Source organism: Rana temporaria, chromosome 8, assembly GCF_905171775.1.
Source record: "Rana temporaria chromosome 8, aRanTem1.1, whole genome shotgun sequence".
NCBI lineage: Eukaryota > Metazoa > Chordata > Amphibia > Anura > Ranidae > Rana > Rana temporaria.
Window position 1 is genome coordinate 19,685,836 of NC_053496.1, and position 18,978 is coordinate 19,704,813.

At 45.6% G+C, this 18,978-nt stretch overlaps 1 long non-coding RNA gene across 1 annotated transcript in view; it reads right to left on the minus strand.

Moving 5' to 3' along the window:
• Positions 1-274: 274 nt before the first annotated feature.
• LOC120946728 overlaps positions 275-18,978 on the minus strand; it is a 43,587-nt gene continuing 24,883 nt past the window's right edge. Inside the window, exon 3 of the long non-coding RNA XR_005750781.1 lies at positions 275-498. This is a non-coding gene — a long non-coding RNA (uncharacterized LOC120946728). The remainder of the gene's footprint in view (positions 499-18,978) is intronic.

The following is an 18,978-nucleotide window of genomic DNA, read 5'->3' on the forward strand; positions in this document are numbered from 1 at the left end:
ATCCAGACTGACCCACTTTGACAGGTCTCTCCCATGGCGGCCGGACAACTCCCGCTCCTCTGGTCCTCCCCCTGCTTCTTAGTCCCCCCAGGTGAGCGCTGTGGGGAGGGAGAGACAGAGGAGCGGAGGGGGCAGCGGTCCGCTGTCACTGAAGCCGGCCCACTGAGCCATCGGCCCACCGGGAAACTCCCTGTAGTCCCAATGGCCAGTCCATCCCTGGTGTTGGGTGGATTGAGGAGGAGCTGAGAACTCATGAACAGAGAGATCTTGCTACCATAGCACCAGAAGGACTCAGTATACAGGCTTCAAACCAGAACTAAAATATCAATTTTGGGTGGGCTGACACTTCACCGATGACTTCTAAACAATACCAAGCGTATGGACTTTAACAAGCCATTAAATCCATGGCAGCTGGAATGATGTCTTCTTGTGATGTATGAAATCAGATGGTTTTATTGAGGTCTGCTTCGGCTTACTGCAGCACTTCGGGGGTAGCGTCTACAAAAGAAGATTAGAAAGAGATCTATTAAAACTTTTAAAAGTAATTTACAAAAGTTTGTGACATTCCATCACATCTCATAAACAAGACGTTCATAAAATCCAAAGATAAATAGCACGAGAATATATATATATCTACATGGGGCAATACTTATAGCAAGTACACAGAAGTTAAGTTATAAAAGACAGATGATAAACTTGTAAAAACTAAAAAGGTTCAAATGCTTTTAGCAGGAACATCTTCAGTACAATTCAACAGCCTATAAGGGAGTCAGCATTAGGAGTTTAACATCCAGCCTTAGGGCTCTTTCACACGGACAGACCGTATGTCCGCTTTTTCATCCATCCATTTACGGATGAAAAAGGGACATTCATTGATCCCTATGAGATTGCGTGTGTCAGTGGATAACCATCCACTGACACTCGATCTCATCCGGGTCCGCAATCCTCCTATTCTGCAGACGGAGGAAAACCCTATTTTTCCATCCGTCTGTGGATCGGATCGGGTGAACACGGACAGACGGGGCCAGATTCACATAGAGATACAACGGTGTATCTCCTGATACACCGTCGTATCTCTGAGTTTCATCGGTCGTATCTATGCGCCTGATTCATAGAATCAGTTACGCATAGATATGCCTAAGATCCGACAGGTGTAACTGTGTTACACTGTCGGATCTTAGGCTGCAATTCCAGGCCGGCCGCTAGGTGGCGTTTCGGTTCATTTACGCAACGATTATGCAAATGAGGAGATACACCGATTCCGAAACGAACGACCGCCCGGCGTTTTTTTTACGTTGTTTGCGTTCGGCTTTTTCCGGCGTATAGTTACCCCTGCTTCTATGAGGCGCAGCCAATGTTAAGTATGGCCGTCGTTCCCGCGTCGAATTTTGAAATTTAACGTCGTTTGCGTACGTAGATTCACAAAAGCGATGGACGCAAGTTACGCTCACGCCGAATCCTAGCGACGTCATTGGGAGCAATGCACGCCGGGAAAATTCGCGGAGGGCGCATGCACAGTTAAATCGGCGCGGGGACGCGCCTGATTTAAATACTACACTCCCCCTAGCCGCGGAATTTGAATTCCGCCGGGGGATTTCCGATACGCCGCCGCAAGTTTTGAGGTAAGTGCTTTGTGAATTAGCATTTGCTTTAAAAAATTGCGGCGACGGATCTTAAATCACATAGGTTATGCGGATCTAAAGATCCGCTAACCTATGTGAATCTGGCCCCAGGTCCGTGTTCATTCGATCCCCCCATAGGGGAGAGCGGAGATCGGACAGGGCGGTCCCTGCACAGTGTGCGAGGACTGCCCTGTCATCCGCCAGCTCAGCAGGGATCAGCGGAGCGATCCCCGCTGAGCAAGCAGAGGTTCGCGGGGCGGATCATCACGGATCCGTCCCGTGTGAAAGAGCCCTTACTGATTAATAACATATTCTTATAGGATAGGCCAAGGCAAAGGTTATCGTATATAAAGGTATTATTTATATGTATATACAGAGGAAACCTCAGATTACTAGCATAATCCATTCCAGGAGAATGCTCCTAATCCAAAGTACTTGCATATCAAAGCGAGTTTCCCCATTGAAGTCAATGGAAATGAAAACAATTTGTGCCGCATTCACTTCAATGGCATGCAATACCACATGTGGCCAGAGGTGGGGGGGCACCGGAAAGCCTTGGAAATGTCCGGAAAGACCCAAGTATTTCCGTGTCTTTCCAAGCATTTCCGAACGGCGCCATTTGGCTCACCTCGGCTCCGGCGCCCCCCCCCCCCACCTCAGGCCACATGCGGTACTGCACACCGATTTGGCCTGAATCCTGTTTGTTTTGCGAGACAACACTCGCAAACCGAAGTTCACTATATGGACCGCTTATAAATTTGTACATGTTGATCATATCCCCCCTTATTATCCTCTTCTCCAGAGGTAAAACATTCAGCTCCTCTAATCTTTCCTCATAGCTGAGCTCCTCCATTCCTCTTATCAGTTTGGTTGCCCTTCTCTGCACTTTCTCCAGTTCCCCGATATCCTTTTTGAGAACTGGTGCCCAAAACTGGACTGCATATTCCAGATGAGGTCTTACTAATGATTTGTACAGGGGGGGGCAAAATGATATCTCTCTCTCAGGAGTCCATACCTCTCTTATACAAGAAAGGACTTTGCTCGCTTTGGAAACCGCAGCTTGGCATTGCATGCCATTATTGAGCTTATGATCTACCAAAACCCCCAGATCCTTCTCCACTACAGATCCCCCCAAGTTGTTCTCCCCCTAGTATGTATGATGCATGCATACATGCCCCCAGAACTTTACATTTATCAACATTAAACCTCATCTGCCACATAGTCGCCCAATTAGACAGAGCATCGAGGTCGGCTTGTAAATTGGAGACAACGGCCCGGATTCACGTAGCACTTACGCCGACGTATCTCGAGATACGCCGCATAAGTGTAAATTTGCGCCGTTGTATCTGTGCGCCGTGCCCACAGAACTAGATACGCCTGAAAATAGGCTTCCTACGACCGACGTAACTTTCCTACGCCGTCGTACCGTAGGCGCATATTTACGCTGGCCGCAATGGGCGCTCCCATTGATTTACGATTCGAATATGCAAATGAGTGAGATACGCCGATTCACGAACGTACTTGCGCCCGGCGCATTAAGATACGCGGTTCACGTAGGTCGTACGCCCGACGTAAAGTTATTCCCCATCTATGAGGCGCAACTCATGCAAAGGTATGGACCAGGGAACAGCCGTCATATGTTACGTCGTTTACGTAGTAGTACGTGAATAGGGATGGGTGTAGGTTACGTTCAAGTCGTAGGCAGTGATTCGACGGATTTTACGGAGGATCCCCGCTGAGCTTTTGCGGACACACGGAGCGGATCATTACTGATCCGCCCGTGTGAAAGGGCCCTTAAAGTGCTACTCAGGAAGGAAGACTAATAGAATTATTGATCCCAGGAAATCCTATAAAATCCCAAGAGTAACATTAGAGATTTCCCAGTGTGTGGAAAAGATATTGACGTTAAATAGAACATCTGTCCCAGATCATATGGCTCTGTCTATGTCAGTGTCTTCTATATCTGAGCTTACACTAAATTCATCATAGCTGTCATTATGTGCAATTCTTGACAAGTTACCTGGTTAAAATGACTTAAACCCAGTGGCCCAGATTCAGGTAGAGCCGCGCAATATTTGCGTGGGCAAAGGGCAACGATTTTTGCTCTGCGCCCACGCAAATATTTCGATTTGCCCGCGATTCACGGAGCAGTAGCTCCGTAAATTGCGCGGGCGCTATGCTAATTTGCCCTGCGTAAGGGCGCCTAATGTAAATGATCCCGCCGGGGGCGGGAATCATTTAAACTAGGCGCGCTCCCACGCCGAGCGAACAGCGCATGCTCCGTCGGGAAACTTTCCCGACGTGCATTGCGGCAAATGACGTCGCAAGGACGTCATTTGCTTCTAAGTGAACGTGAATGGCGTCCAGCGCCATTCACGAATCACTTACGTAAACGACGTGAAATTCAAATTTCACGAGCGGGAAGGGTGGCTATACTTTAGCATTGGCTGCGCCTACTATGAGTAGGAGCAGCCTTATGCTAAAGTCGCCGTACGGAAACTCCGTACCTTGCGTGCGCAGGGCCCGCGCAACTTTTGTGAATCGGTGTTAGTATGCAATTTGCATACTATACACAGATCACAATGGCCGCGCCCCCTAGCGGCCAACGCAAGAATGCAGCCAAAGATATGAAGGCATAAGGAGGCTTATGCCTGTCATATCTTAGGCTGCAGTCGGTGTAACGAGGTTCCTGAATCAGGAGCATTCGTTACACCGGAGCAAGTAAGCACTTGCGCCGCGCAACCTATGGTTGCGCGGGCGCAAGTGCTTCTTGAATCTGGGCCAGTCTGTGTCACTAGAGGAAAACTACCTCCTTTCCAGCGATAATAGTGTATTATTGCTGCGTACACACGCTCGGAATTTCCGACAACAATGATCGATGGGAGCTTGTTGTTGGTAATTCCGACCATGTGTAGGCTCCATCTGACATTTTCTGTCGGAATTTCCAACAAAAATTTGAGAGCTGGTTCTCTAATTTCTGATAACAAAATAAATTCTCGAAAAATTTCGATCAAGTGTGGACATTTCTGATGCACAAAATTCCACGCATGCTCAGAATCAAGTACGAGACGGAAGCGCTCGGTCTGGTAAAAGTAGCGTTCGTAATGGAGATAGCACATTCGTCACGCTGTAACAGACTGAAAAGCACGAATCGTCTCTTTTTCCGACGGAATTCCATTCAAGCTGTCTTGCATACACACTGTCACACCAAATTCGGACCGTCCAAAATGCGGTGACTTACAACACTACGACGAGCCGAGAAAAATGTTCAATGCTTCCGAGCATGCGTCGACTTGATTCTAAGCATGCATGTTTTTTTCTCCATCGGAGTTCCACACAGACGATCGGAATTTGAGATAGAAATTTTTTCATCTGAAGAAAAGAGAACATGTCCGCTGAAGAAGTCCCCGCCTTGTAAGGGACGTAACGCGTACGGAAGAAGCGTCATGACGTCACCCGCGGCCATCACTCTTTGCTCGTTTGTTTGTGTATAGGCTTTATCATCTGGCACCGGATCATTGGTTACTTGTATGTAAGTTTTTACTCTGGATTTTATTAAATTACGTTTGTTTTACGGAGAGCACTATGTCCTTGCCCTTTGTTTTTACATGATTGCATGATACTTGGGACAACCATCCTCATTGGCTTATGCCCTGTACACACGATCGGATATCTGATGAAAACAAACCGATGGATTTTCTCATCAGATATCCCATGAAGCTGACTTTCATCAGTCTTGCCTACACACCATAGGTTAAAAATCCGATCGTGTCCAACGCGGTGACGTAAAACACAACGACGTGCTGAGAAAAATTAAGTTTAATGCTTCGGGGCATGCGTCGACTTGATTCTGAGCATGCGTGGATTTTTGACCGATGGAGTTCCCCACAGACGATCATTTTTTTCTATCGGTTTTTTAACCATATGAAAATTTTAAAACAGGTTCTATTTTTTTTCACCGATGGGGAAAAAACTGATGGGGCCCACACATGATCGGTTCGTCCGATGAAAGCGGTCCATCGGTCCGTTTTCAATCAGACAAGCCGATCGTGTGTACAGGGCATTAGACTCTCTCCTGGTTCCTGAGTGTCATTTGGATCCGTTTGCCGTGCCCGCTTGGAAATGTGTGTTTGACCCTCCGTAATTAAAGGGTCCTTGTGGTGAGGTGAGAGGCCATTTTTACTATTGGTGGAGGCTAATCGCACCCGCGGAATCACCTGCATGTCCTTTTGTGTACCAGCACGGATTACCTCACGGATCTAAGTCCGTCGGAATTTCCGATGGAAAAAATACGATGGGGCACACACACGGTCGAAATATCCGATGAAAGAAATCCGTCTGACTTTTTTTATTGGAAGTTCCGATCGTGTGTACAAGGCATAAAATGATGTGATTAGTCAGTATTGGGCACAGCTAAGACTGAAGGCTAGGGATGAGCTTCGTGTTCGAGTCGAACGTCGTATGTTCGATCGTTCGTCAAAATATGAACAAAACGGGTCGTTCGCGCCAAATTCGAGTGACGCGCCACGGCCCATAATTCACTGCGGCATTGCGCGCTGATGATTGGACAAGCATGCACTATGACCCGCATGCTTGGCCAATCACAGCGCCGTCAGTACAGAGAGCCATAATTGGCCAAATCCAGGGTGGCTTTGGCCAATTATGGCTCAGGGGGTTTAGTACACGCCCCACACTATATAAGGCCGCCTGCAGGTTGACCTTGTGTAGTGTGTTCCGGCGCTGGTTAGAGAGGGAGAGAGAGTGTCATTTTTTCTAGGTAGATAGAGCAGGCAGGCTAGTCAGTTAATGTTACAGTGTGTAGAGGATATATATACATCCCAGGTGTTGTACATATATTTATACACTGTATAGTTTAGCTAGATCAGTTATTCCTAATTTACTGGCAGGTAGTTGATTGTGCTAGCTGCAGTATTCTTATGTGGTGTATTGCCTGTGTGCTCTGTAGTGTGCACCTTAAAGCTACACAGGCATACTATAGACACCCAGCAGGTACAATATTTAAAGGAATTTTTCATTATTATTTTTTTTTTATTTAAGCATCATGATGCTTAAATAAAAAATTAAAAAAAAAATGAAAAATTTGTTTAAATATTGTACCTGCTGGGTGTCTATAGTATGCCTGTGAAAACGTCTTTGAGAACCCGGGTCTTGCCCCAGGGAACGTGTATCAATGGATTTTTTTTTTTTTTTAAATGGTCGTTTTTTCTGGAGCAGTGTTTTTAATGCCGCTGCATCATTACAAAAAAAACGACCGTTTTTAAAACTTTTTTCCATTGATACATGTTCCCTGGGGCAAACCCGGGTTCTCAAAGACGTTTTCCGACAATAACTTTGAATTGAGCACTTTTGAATTCGAACGTTCGAGTCCCATTGACGTCAATGGGGTTCTAAATGTTCGCGCGAACGTTCGGTCCGTTCGCGGAGGTGTTCGGCTCATCCCTACTGAAGGCAGATCTACAGCCAAGTTGGACAGTGTCAGTGATAATGAATAATTAATCATCATACCAAGCTCCCGGACTGAGAGTAGGACTCACAATACGGAGGATCAACATTGTTGAGCTAATTCCACCTCTCAGAGTGGCCAGATGGCTGAGGCTATAAACCCTCCCTGTGACGTAGCAAGCCTTCTACTCCTATGACACAACAAGCCCCTTGCGGGTAGAGTATTCCTCCTCTACAGGCTCTGGCTGAGAGCAATTTTACTCATCCCTCCCAAATGACAGGAAAATCCCTTCAGGCCATGCATTATTGAGATGATTATGTTCTTCCTAGGCCACATGTCTGTTCCTTTTACAGCATACAATGAAAGATATAAATCGTTTTACTGCAGCTCCTTCGGCTTTCAACTGCTAATTTGGGCCATCTACACAACAAATGTAACATAGCTCCCAACTGTCCCTGATCTCGAGGGACTGTATTTTTTTTATTGACGAATGGTAAATAGTGTTGAGCAGAATACGCCATATTCGATTTCGCGATATATCTCGAATATATAGTCGAATATTCGAGATATATTCGCTAAATTCGAATATTTGTGATATTTTATCGAAATGAAATGATTGCGAATTTTCGCTATTGCGAATGCGAAAATAATTGCGAATTTTCGATAACTGCGGTAGGAGCACTCTGATTGGCTCAGAATATTCGTGATATTTTATCGAAATTTCGCAAAATGCGAATGCGATATTGATGGCGAAATTTCGACAACAGCGATAGGAGCACTCTGATTGGCTCAGAATATTCTTGATATTTTACAATACAAAATAATTGCGAATATTCGGCAAATGCAGAAGGAGCACTCTGATTGGCTCAGAATATTCTTGATATTTTACAATAGAAAATAAAAAGTGTTTTGCATTGGTGGTGATTTTTTACTCTATCCATCTGTCACAGCCGTTTGTCAATCAAACACCTTGAAGATTGAACACGTTCATGCTGCATGCTTTGGACTTTTTTTCACTTCACATATCAAAGACATTTTTATGAAAGATTATTTTTCTATTATTGGGACTATATTTCTTTATATATTTGTTTCACCGTGTATTTCACAAGTTATTTGCGCTTGCTTATTTTATAATTTGCCCACATGTCTTGTCACTAGACATATTTTTTATTCTTGTAGAGCGACTCCATTTTCTGTCTTGTATTAATTTATGTTGTATAACATTTTTGAGTTGCTGCTGTATTCTCCCCTTTTTTTAAGGTATGCGCAATTTTTTCCTTCTTACAAAAAAAAATAATATCAAACATACAAATATTCATTTTTGCATCAGAGACAATCAGAGTTCTCCTACCACAGTTATCGAAAATTCGCAATCATTTTCGCATTCGCATTAGCGAAAATTCGCAATTTTTTTTTTTTTTTTTTATATTCGGCAACAGAAAAGGATCGCCTCAGCTTAGCTACTCGGCCCAGGGTCTCTAATCATACCAGCAATGCTTTTAGACGTTGATAGGATGTGATCTGTTTTAAAAATAAAATTGAAAAAATGCGAATATTCGGAATTGCAAATATTCACCGCGAAATTCGAAATATATCACGAATACTCGAATATGCCATATTCGAGCCGAATATTCGCAATACGAATATTCGTGAGCAACACTAATGGTAAACTATATTATATGCATATTTTCCTCAAATTATATATGCAGTCAGTGGTGTAGTATGGGTTGTCAGCGCCCGGGACAAGGCAAGAAATTTGCACCCCCGCCAGACTTTTAGCACTCAGAGTCACTTTCACTAGTACAGTAGTACTGACCAACTCGATTCCTACACAGTCCTACCTGACCACTACACTGACCTACCTGATTCCTACACTGACCACTACACTGACCTACCTGATTCCTACACTGACCACTACACTGACCTACCTGATTCCTACACTGACCACTACACTGACCTACCTGATTCCTACACTGACCACTACACTGACCTACCTGATTCCTACACTGACCTACCTGATTCCTACACTGACCTACCTGATTCCTACACTGACCACTACACTGACCTACCTGATTCCTACACTGACCACTACACTGACCTACCTGATTCCTACACTGACCACTACACTGACCTACCTGATTCCTACACTGACCACTACACTGACCTACCTGATTCCTACACTGACCTACCTGATTCCTACACTGACCTACCTGATTCCTACACTGACCACTACACTGACCTACCTGATTCCTACACTGACCACTACACTGACCTACCTGATTCCTACACTGACCTACCTGATTCCTACACTGACCACTACACTGACCTACCTGATTCCTACACTGACCACTACACTGACCTACCCGATTCCTATACTGACCAATACACTAACCTACCTGATTCCTACTCTGATCTACCTGATCCCTACACTCAGTGCCGATCCTGACCTCCCTGGGGCCCTAAGCAAAATGACATGGCATATTGAAAATGAGAAGCGGAGGGCGCTGACGACAGTGACATGTCACATTAAAGAAATTTGAGAAGCCGGGGGAGGGGGTGTTCTGCTGTCGGAAATGACTCAGCCAGCGAGTTTAGAAGCGGGGTGAGGGGGCGAAAAAAAATGACTTGTCACCAGGCGGGGCCTCTAGTAATTTGGGGGGCCCTTTGCAGCTTTGCGGGGCCCTAAGCGGCTTGCATAGTGAGCCTATAGGGAGGATCGGCCCTGCCTACACTAACCTACCTGAGTTCTATACTGACCACTACACTAACATACCTAATTTCTATACTCACCACTACACCGACCTACCTGATTCCTGCATTACCCCCCCCCCCCCCCTTACATCAACAGTGAAGATAGTTTGATTTTGCTCACCTCTCCATGGCCTCCATGGTAATCTATTGGAGCAGGGCTCTCCCGAGCACCAGGTACTGTTACCGGCACCCAGCCGCTCCTTAGTATCCTCTGCCAAGAGCTTCTCTAATAGCTGCCATACGCTCTGCACCACCCCTCCCCTCACACACACATGGGCCGCCCGCACCAGAGGGATCATGGGGGACAGGCTGGACTACAAGAGTGCCCCCCCCCCCAAATATTACACCAGGGCCGGGTCGCTGATCGCTGATCACCGCCATTAGTAGTAGAAAATGTTGTAAACGCTATAAATTTTGCGCAAACCAATCGATAAATGCTTATTGCAATTTTTTTATTTTTTTTACCAAAAATAGGTAGAAGAATACGTATCAGCCTAAACTGAGGAAAAAAATATTGAATTTTTTTCAAAATTGTCGCTCTATTTTTGTTTATAGCGCAAAAAATAAAAACCGCAGAGGTGACCAAACACCACCAAAAGAAAGCTCTATTTGTGGGGAAAAAAGGACACCAATTTTGTTTGGGAGCCACATCGCACAACCGCGCAATTGTCAGTTAAAGTGACGCAGTGCCGAATTGCAAAAAGGGGCCTGGTCCTTTACCTGCATATTTGTCCAGATCTTAAGTGGTTAACACATTGATGAGTCTTCAGCCATACATTAGAAAGACGAGAGTGGTAAGGTAGGAGCAGATACCTGCTGTAAAGTTTTAGACTTACTTTGAACTTTTTTCCCATTGAACCCTTTCATGTTACGACACGTCTATATGGTCAATGTTACTTAGGATGAATTTGCTGGTCATCATAGCATTGGCCCAGATTCAAAGAGATCTGCGCTATATTTGCGGAGGCGCAGGGCAACGATTTTGCCCTGCGCCCACGTAAATATTTTGCGCTGCCCTCGATTCACGGAGCAGTAGCTCCGTAAATTGCGAGGGCGCGCCGGCAAAATTGCCCGGCGTAAGCGCGCGCAATGTAAATGATCCCGCCGGGGCCGGGAATCATTTAAATTAGGCGCGCTCCCACGCCGAGCGTAGAGCGCATGCTCCGTCGGGAAACTTTCCCGACGTGCATTGCGGCAAATGACGTCGCAAGGACGTCATTTGCTTCAAAGTGAACGTGAATGGCGTCCAGCGCCATTCACGAATCACTTACGCAAACGACGTGAAATTCAAATTTCACGGCGGCTATACTTTAGCATTGGCTGCCCCTACTATTAGAAGGGGCAGCCTTACGCTAAAGATGCCGTACGGAAACTCCGTACCTTGCGTACGCAGGGCCCGCACAACATTGTGAATCGGCGTAAGTATGCAATTTGCATACTATACGCTGACCACAATGGGAGCGCCCCCTAGCAGTCAACGCAAGAATGCAGCCTAAAATCTGCGTGGCATAAGAGCCTTATGCCACGCAGATTTTAGGCTGCAGTCGGCGTAACGAGTTCTCTGAATCAGGAGAACTTGTTACGCCGGCGCAAGTCAGCAATTGCGCTGCGTAACCTATGGTTACGAAGGCGCAATTGCTTACTGAATCTGGGCCATTGTTAACAAAACCAGATCATATTTCTTATACATGAAGGGATGAAAGACTGAGTAGCACCTACTAAAGAACCATTTACGGACGTGAATGAATGGTATCTATGAGTCGGGAAAAGGGAGGGGGACAGCTGGCAGATGGTATATTCCAATCGGAACCTATAAACTCTACAGAGGCAGCTGTGTAGAATGTCTACAGAGAGGACTCGAGCCTTTCTCATGTTAATGAGGATATTTAACTCATTGACTTTTATGCACCTAAATGGCTACAAAATACTACATTAGTGATCCAATTCATGGACCTGCATCAAGCAGTGTAAAACCATCAGACTTTCTGTGCCTCTGTAAAAAGCCCCAGCTTGCTATAAACGCAAACAGCTTTTATAGATATTTATTTTGTAGTATGAATAGTCACTGTGATAATAGGCAGATTAACCACTTAACCCCCCGGACCATATCGCTGGTCAAAGACCAGAGCACTTTTTGCGATTCGGCACCGCGTCGCTTTAACTGACAATTGCGCGGTCGTGCGATGTGGCTCCCAAACAAAATCGGCGTCCTTTTTTCCCCACAAATAGAGATTTCTTTTGGTGGTATTTAATCACCTCTGCGGTTTTTAGTTTTTGCGCTATAAACAAAAATAGAGCGACAATTTTTTAAAAAAATGAATATTTTTTACTTTTTGCTATAATAAATATCCCCCAAAAATATATAAAAAAAACGTTTATTTTCCTCAGTTTAGGCCGAAACGTATTCTTCTACATATTTTTTGTAAAAAAAAAAAAACGCAATAAGCGTTTATTGATTGGTTTGCGCAAAAGTTATAGCGTTTACAAAATAGGGGGTATTTTTATGGCATTTTTATTAATATTTTTTTTTACTAGTAATGGCGGCGATTAGCGTTTTTTTTTCGGTACTGCGACATTATGGCGGACACTTCGGACACATTTTTGGGACCATTGGCATTTTTATAGCGATCGGTGCTATAAAAATGCATTGGATTACTATAAAAATGCCACTGGCAGTGAAGGGGTTAACACTAGGGGGCGGGGGAAGGGGTTAAGTATGTTCCCTGGGTGTGTTCTAACTGTAGGGGGGGTGGCCTCACTAGGGGAAATGACCGATCTTCTGTTCATACATTGTATGAACAGAAGATCAGCATTTCTCTCCCTGACAGGACCGGGAGCTGTGTGTTTACGCACACAGCTCCCGGTCTCCGCTCTGTAACGAGCGATCGCGTGTGCCCGGCGGCGATCGACAGGAGTCGGGGGCGAGCGGGGGGCACGCGTGCCTCCGGCGGCACGCACGCGCCCCTAGTGGCCTGCGCGAGAGCCGACGTATAGCTACGTGCTCTCGCGCAGGGGAGCCGACCTGCCGCCGTAAAATGACGGTGGCTGGTCGGCAAGTAGTTAAAAGTATTGTAATGAGCAAGGTCAGGTCAACACAGAGGTTTGGTTAGAATTATGCAAAAGCCTTTCCAGTACAATGATTGACTTTTGCGTAGAAAGAGGTAGAAGCCAGACACGTGATATAACAATTAGGATATTTTTAGTATTAATCAAACTCTATAATAAGCTTTCTATGGATCTTGAAAAGGAAGCTGTGGCTTCTCCGTACCAGCGCTGGATCAAGTGAGGTCAAAGGAAAACTGCAATGGGTCTCAGTGATGCAGAGATGTGAATTGGGGACAAGCAGATCTTGATAAAAATAAATTGAAAACTAAACTAAAATAATAAATATAAAATACACTAGATTTCACCCCGGCCCAATTCCATCAGACTACTCGCAAAGTATACCACCAGTGCCTGGCAATGCGTCGGAGAGGTGCGTGCCAGTACAATGGTCTTCCACATCCCTGTCAAACATATCTACCATGTTTCCCTGAAAATTACCCCCGGGCTTATATTAATTTTGGCAACAAAAGACACAGTAGGGCTTATTTTCGGGGTAGGTCTTACCAAGTAATGTGCTGTCTTTTCTTCCCCTCTCTTTTCCTGCCTGACTGACAGGAATCCCCAGTCTGAACTGAGTTAAAGTGGAGTTCCACCCATAAATATAACATTACATCAGTAGTTTTAAAAAAAAATTCATTAGATGCCTTCAAAGTGTTGTTGCTAGGCAGAATAGTTAATCTTCCCACTTCCTGCACCTAGGTGCTTAAGCTTCCTAACCTACACCGCACAGACTTCTGGGAATGTAGTGGGTGTAACTTTCCAGGAGTCTGTGCACTCCCCAGTCTCAAAGAATCATGTGATTTGGACAGCACAGGTGCTGAAACCTGATCTGAAACCTATTACACTGCTTGTGCAGCACTGAGCATGTGCGAGATCTGCAAGGCTGAAATCCAGGAAGTCATACAGTCTGGCTTCATGATGCCCACACTTAAGATGGCCGGAACTCCGCTTTAAAATGCTTGTAAAGTCCTATATTCCACTCTTTTTACAGTATTATATAATGTACAATGTGTGTGTTTCTGTAATATATTTGTGCCAAATACCTTCGTTATAGCGCCACTCTGCGCTTCTGTGACCCGCCGGAGCTCTCTTCCCCACAATTATATTACATAAACACACACATTGTACATTATATACTACTGTAATAGAGTGGATTATAGGATTTTACAAGCATTTTAAACTGGGGCTTATTTTCGGGGATAGAGCTTATATTGCAGCCTTCCTGGAAAATAACTCTAGGTCTTATTTTCGGGGTAGGTCTTATTTTCTGGGAAACACAGTAAATTGGCTCCAAGGAGTAGATAAAATTGTACACATGGAGGAATTTATACATTAGGCAAGGGAAACGCAGACCAAGTATAGATCTGTCTGGGCTAGGGTTGCCACCTCATTCCTTTAAACCCGAACACATATTAATTACACAGGTTCTGTGGCTGATTAAGGTAGTAATTAAATTCACTTGGTTCTATAGCTGCAATAAATTAGCCTCAGAACCTGTGTAATGAATATGTGTTCAGGTTTAAAGGGATGAGGTGGCAACCCTAGTCTGGGCCTGTTGGCACCACTATATGGAAACAGCAGACTATGCCCAACACATAGCTCGCCCGTGCACACCTTAGCATGGAAATATAGGAATGACAAAGGAGGAGATAGCTTCCCCTTTATATGTTCCTATTACCCTTCCTACCCTTTTCTCTATACCCTTACCCCACCCCGCCCTTCCTCTTTGTTTTTTTTTTTTTCTTTTTCTTCTCATTTCATTTCTCTTCGCTCTTAGTTCTCAAAACCATTTAAGACTATACCATCTCACTACCACCTTGATAGAGTGCTTACGCGGAAGGTAGTGGGTAAGCAGATTAAAATTAATGTATCTATCTGCAGATCTTTTTCATTATAATATGGGATATTACTGATTACCATACCACCATTCAGACGCTACTTAAGCCCTTTCCGTTTTGCTATACTATTATTCGATATAGTATTCGATATAACGGTATTCAGTGGCGGTGCGTCTATAGAGGGCGCTGGAGCGCCGCCCCCTCTGGCTCTCACACCGCCACTGATACAATAACATAGATTCATGCATTGCTCTAGAATCTCCTACTCTGTCCACCTCTAGGCCGTCCATTTTGGAAGGGGGGATAGTGGAAGGCAGTATAGGGGGAACTGTACAGAAGCAGGACTGGTGGGGGGCAGTGTATGGGAGGGAGCAGAGTGACCATGAGCATCCTCAGGGCAGGGAGCATTTCTCCTACCTTTCTTCCAGAGCAGGAACAGACATCACGCAAGACCCAGAGTCGGGGGGCGGAGCTTAGGCGCAAGGACGAGATTCTCCTACGGCTCGCTCTGAATGCTGGGGCCCTGCTCTCCTCTTCGCCATGACATCACTGGTTGCTAGACACCAGGCAGGCCATGCCTAGCAACCATTTGTTTGGGCAGTGAGCCAGGCAGCGTCTGGGGCTTAATAATAAAGTGCTACAGCTGGGTCTCGGCCAGCAGTCCACCGGGAAGTGAGGGACAGCAGCGGCATTTTTAGTGGGCATGAGATTGGCCCAGGGGGCATTTATGGGACATTGTATTGTCCCGGAATGAAGGTGCCCGGGACGTGGGACAGACCTCCCAAGGCGGGACTTTCACAGGGAATCCGGGACGGTTGGGAGGTATGATTTATAAACCTCATCTCTTCAGGAAAAAGTTCTCCCACCTCCACCTAATAAACTTAAGTTTTACTTTCTCTATTAGCTTATCTCTCACAGTTGTTACATGCTGTATCACTTGACTCTTTCTTAAAGGCTCCATTCACACCTAGGCGTTTTCACGCCCGCCGCCCGCCGCTATTGCAGCCTGCAATACGCTGGAGGGGTGATTTAACATTGTCGGCTATGGAGATGGTTCACATCTCCACGCCGAACGCCGAACGCGTCTTCGGAGTTCGGCCATATTACACAATGTGTAATCACCCCTCCAGCGGAAATCGCGGTAAAAAACGCTGCGTTTTGTCGCGGCAAATCGTGGTAAAAAACGCCGCAATTTGTCGTGGCAAATCGCGGTAAAAAACGCCTACGCCTAGGTGTGAATGCAGCCTAAGGGTCCTTTCACACGTGCGGACCGTTCGTCCGTTTTTTCATACGTCCGTTTACGGACAGCAATGCTTTCCAATGGGATAGCGTACATCCGTCTCCGTTAAGCTTTTTTTGAATGGAAGAAAATCCTATTTTTCTTCCGTCAAAAAAACGGAATGGACGAAAAACGGATGTTAGTGGACGATCCGTTTAACATCCGATCCGCTAACATCCGTTTTTCATCAAAATATGTAATACAAATAAAGTTCTAACAAAAAAAAAACGGATGAAAAAACGGATGAAAAACGGATGACAACTGATGAAAAACGGATGAAAAACGGATGACAACTGATGAAAAACGAATGTAAAACGGATGAAAAACGGATGAAAAACGGATGAAAAACGGATAAAAAAAACGGATCAACTGATGATAAAAAACTGATCTAAAAAACGGTCCGCACGTGTGAAAGGACCCTAAGGCCTAGTACACACGAGAGGATTTATCCGCGGATACGGTCCACCGGACCGTTTCCGCGGATAAATCCTCTCGAGGATTTGCGAGGATTTTGATCCGATGGAGTGTACTCACCATCGGATCGAAATCCGCGCCGAAATCCCATCGCGATGACGTGTCGCGCCGTCGCCGCGATGATGACGCGGCGACGTGCGCGACGCTGTCATATAAGGAATTCCACGCATGCGTCGAATCATTACGACGCATGCGGGGGATTCATTCGGACGGATTGATCCGGTGAGTCTATACAGACCAGCGGATCAATCCGTTGGGATGGATTCAAGCGGATAGATTTGAAAGCATGTCTTCCAATTTTTATCCGCTTGAAATCCATCCCAGGGGATAAAAATCCGCGGAAACAGATCCGCTGGATTGTACACACCATAGAATCTATCCGCTGAAGCCGGTCCGCGGATCAATTCCAGCGGATGGATCCTCTCGTGTGTACAGGGCCTCACGCTTACGCAAACGACGTAAGCGACGGTTACGCGACACGATTTCGTTCGGGAATCGGCGTATCAGGCTCATTTGCATAAACAAATGAGACCTGAACGTAAACGCCATCTAGCGGCCGGGGGCAAATTACATTTAGGATCCGACAGTGTAAGTGACTTACACTAGTCGGATCCTAGCCTAAATCCGGCGTATCTTGTTTTGTGAATACAAAACAATGATACGCCGGCGGGAAATTCGATTTACGCCGGTGTATCAGTAGATACACCGGCGTAACTTGTTTGAGAATATGGCCCACTGTCTCCTCTTATTTTGTAAAGCACTGCACAGACTGATGTAAAAGCCTGCCTAGTAATAATAATCCACTGTAGTGTCTGTAGGAATGTTTAGTATAATACTTTGGAGAGGAGTGTATTTGGTGTAAAATCTATATATTTTGGGATTTAGGCTGCCAATCCTGAAAACTAACAAACCAGGGGAAAGAAAATGCTTTAATCCAGTTCCAACCCCAGAACTACGTCTCTCTAAACAAGGAGCTTGTCCTGTCAAACGGTCTTCATGCTCACTTAATAATGTACAGGTAACCAGAGACCGCTGGTGACTCCGAGTTCAATCTCCCAGGAATAAAAGAGGATTGTTTTATTTACTGAGCACTCCAAGAAATTAGCAGTGATTGATTGGCTGTGCAGATGCTGCGTGAAGCCTGTCCCATAGGCACCGTCACAAGTCTTTGTTATAGTTTCTGCATGACGGAAGCCTAATAATGAGCAAATTGTCCACCCTGGGACATAACTCTTCCAATCAGGAGGAGGGTCAGCCAGTGTGCTGAGGACAAGGGCACCGGAGTTACATTTCAAGCACAGGCATATACTTGGCGATCATTTCATTGGGTACGCCTGCAGGGATTTTGATGTACTATAGTCTATTGCAGGGGTCTCCAATTTTTTTTTAACAAAGAGCTAGATTCACGTACCCTTTACGTCGGCGTATCTATTGATACGCCGCGTAAGTTGAAAGATGTACCGTCGTATCTATGCACGCTATTCAGGGAACTAGATACGCCTGAATTCCTGCTTCATCCGACCGACCTAAGTCTTAGTACGCCGTCGTATCTAGGGTGCATATTTACGCTGGCCGCTAGGGGCGCTTCCGTATATTTACGCGTAGAATATGTAAATGAGCTAGATACGCCGATTCACGAACGTACTTGCGCCCGCTACGCCGTTTACGTAAGGCTTACATCTGGCGTAAAGGTTACCCCTGCTATATGAGGCGCAGCCAATGTTAAGGTATGGACGTCGGAACAGCCGTCGGGTTTTACGTTGTTTACGTAAGTCGTACGTAAATGGGGCTGTGCGTAGGTTACATTCACGTCAAAAGCACTGAGCCGACGTATCTCAGGGAGTCTATGCGACATGACTCTGAGCATGCGCACGCATGCGCCGTTCGTTCAGGAAGTCATTTACATGGGGTCACGGCTAATTTTACTACAACACGCACACTACCTTCCACATTTGAATTAGGCAGGCTTACCCTGGCCTATTTACACTACGCCGGCGCAACGTACAGCGCCAGATCTTAGAGAATACTATTCTGGGCTCCCTATTTTACGTCGGCGTATCGCATATGAGATGCGCTACGCCGGCCAAAATATGCGCCGAGCTACCTGAATCTAGCTCAAAGGGTTCGTTTATTGTCATTCAAACATTAGGAGGGCCAGATTGTAGCCAGCGTGGGCCGAAAATGTCCCGGGCCCAGCATCAGTGAGATTAAATATGGCCTCATGGTTTGTGGTGAGTAGGAGTAGCTCCCTACAGTCCCTGATTTGGAGGAACTGTCCCTGATTTGGAGGAACTGTCCCTGATTTGGAGCAAAGTCCCTCTTTCCTCCTCATTTGTCCCCCATTTTGGTCTGATATACCGTATATACTCAAGTATAGGCCGAGTTTTTCAGCACATTTTTTTGTGCTGAAAATACCCCCCTCCCTCCTCTGCTTACACTCGAGTC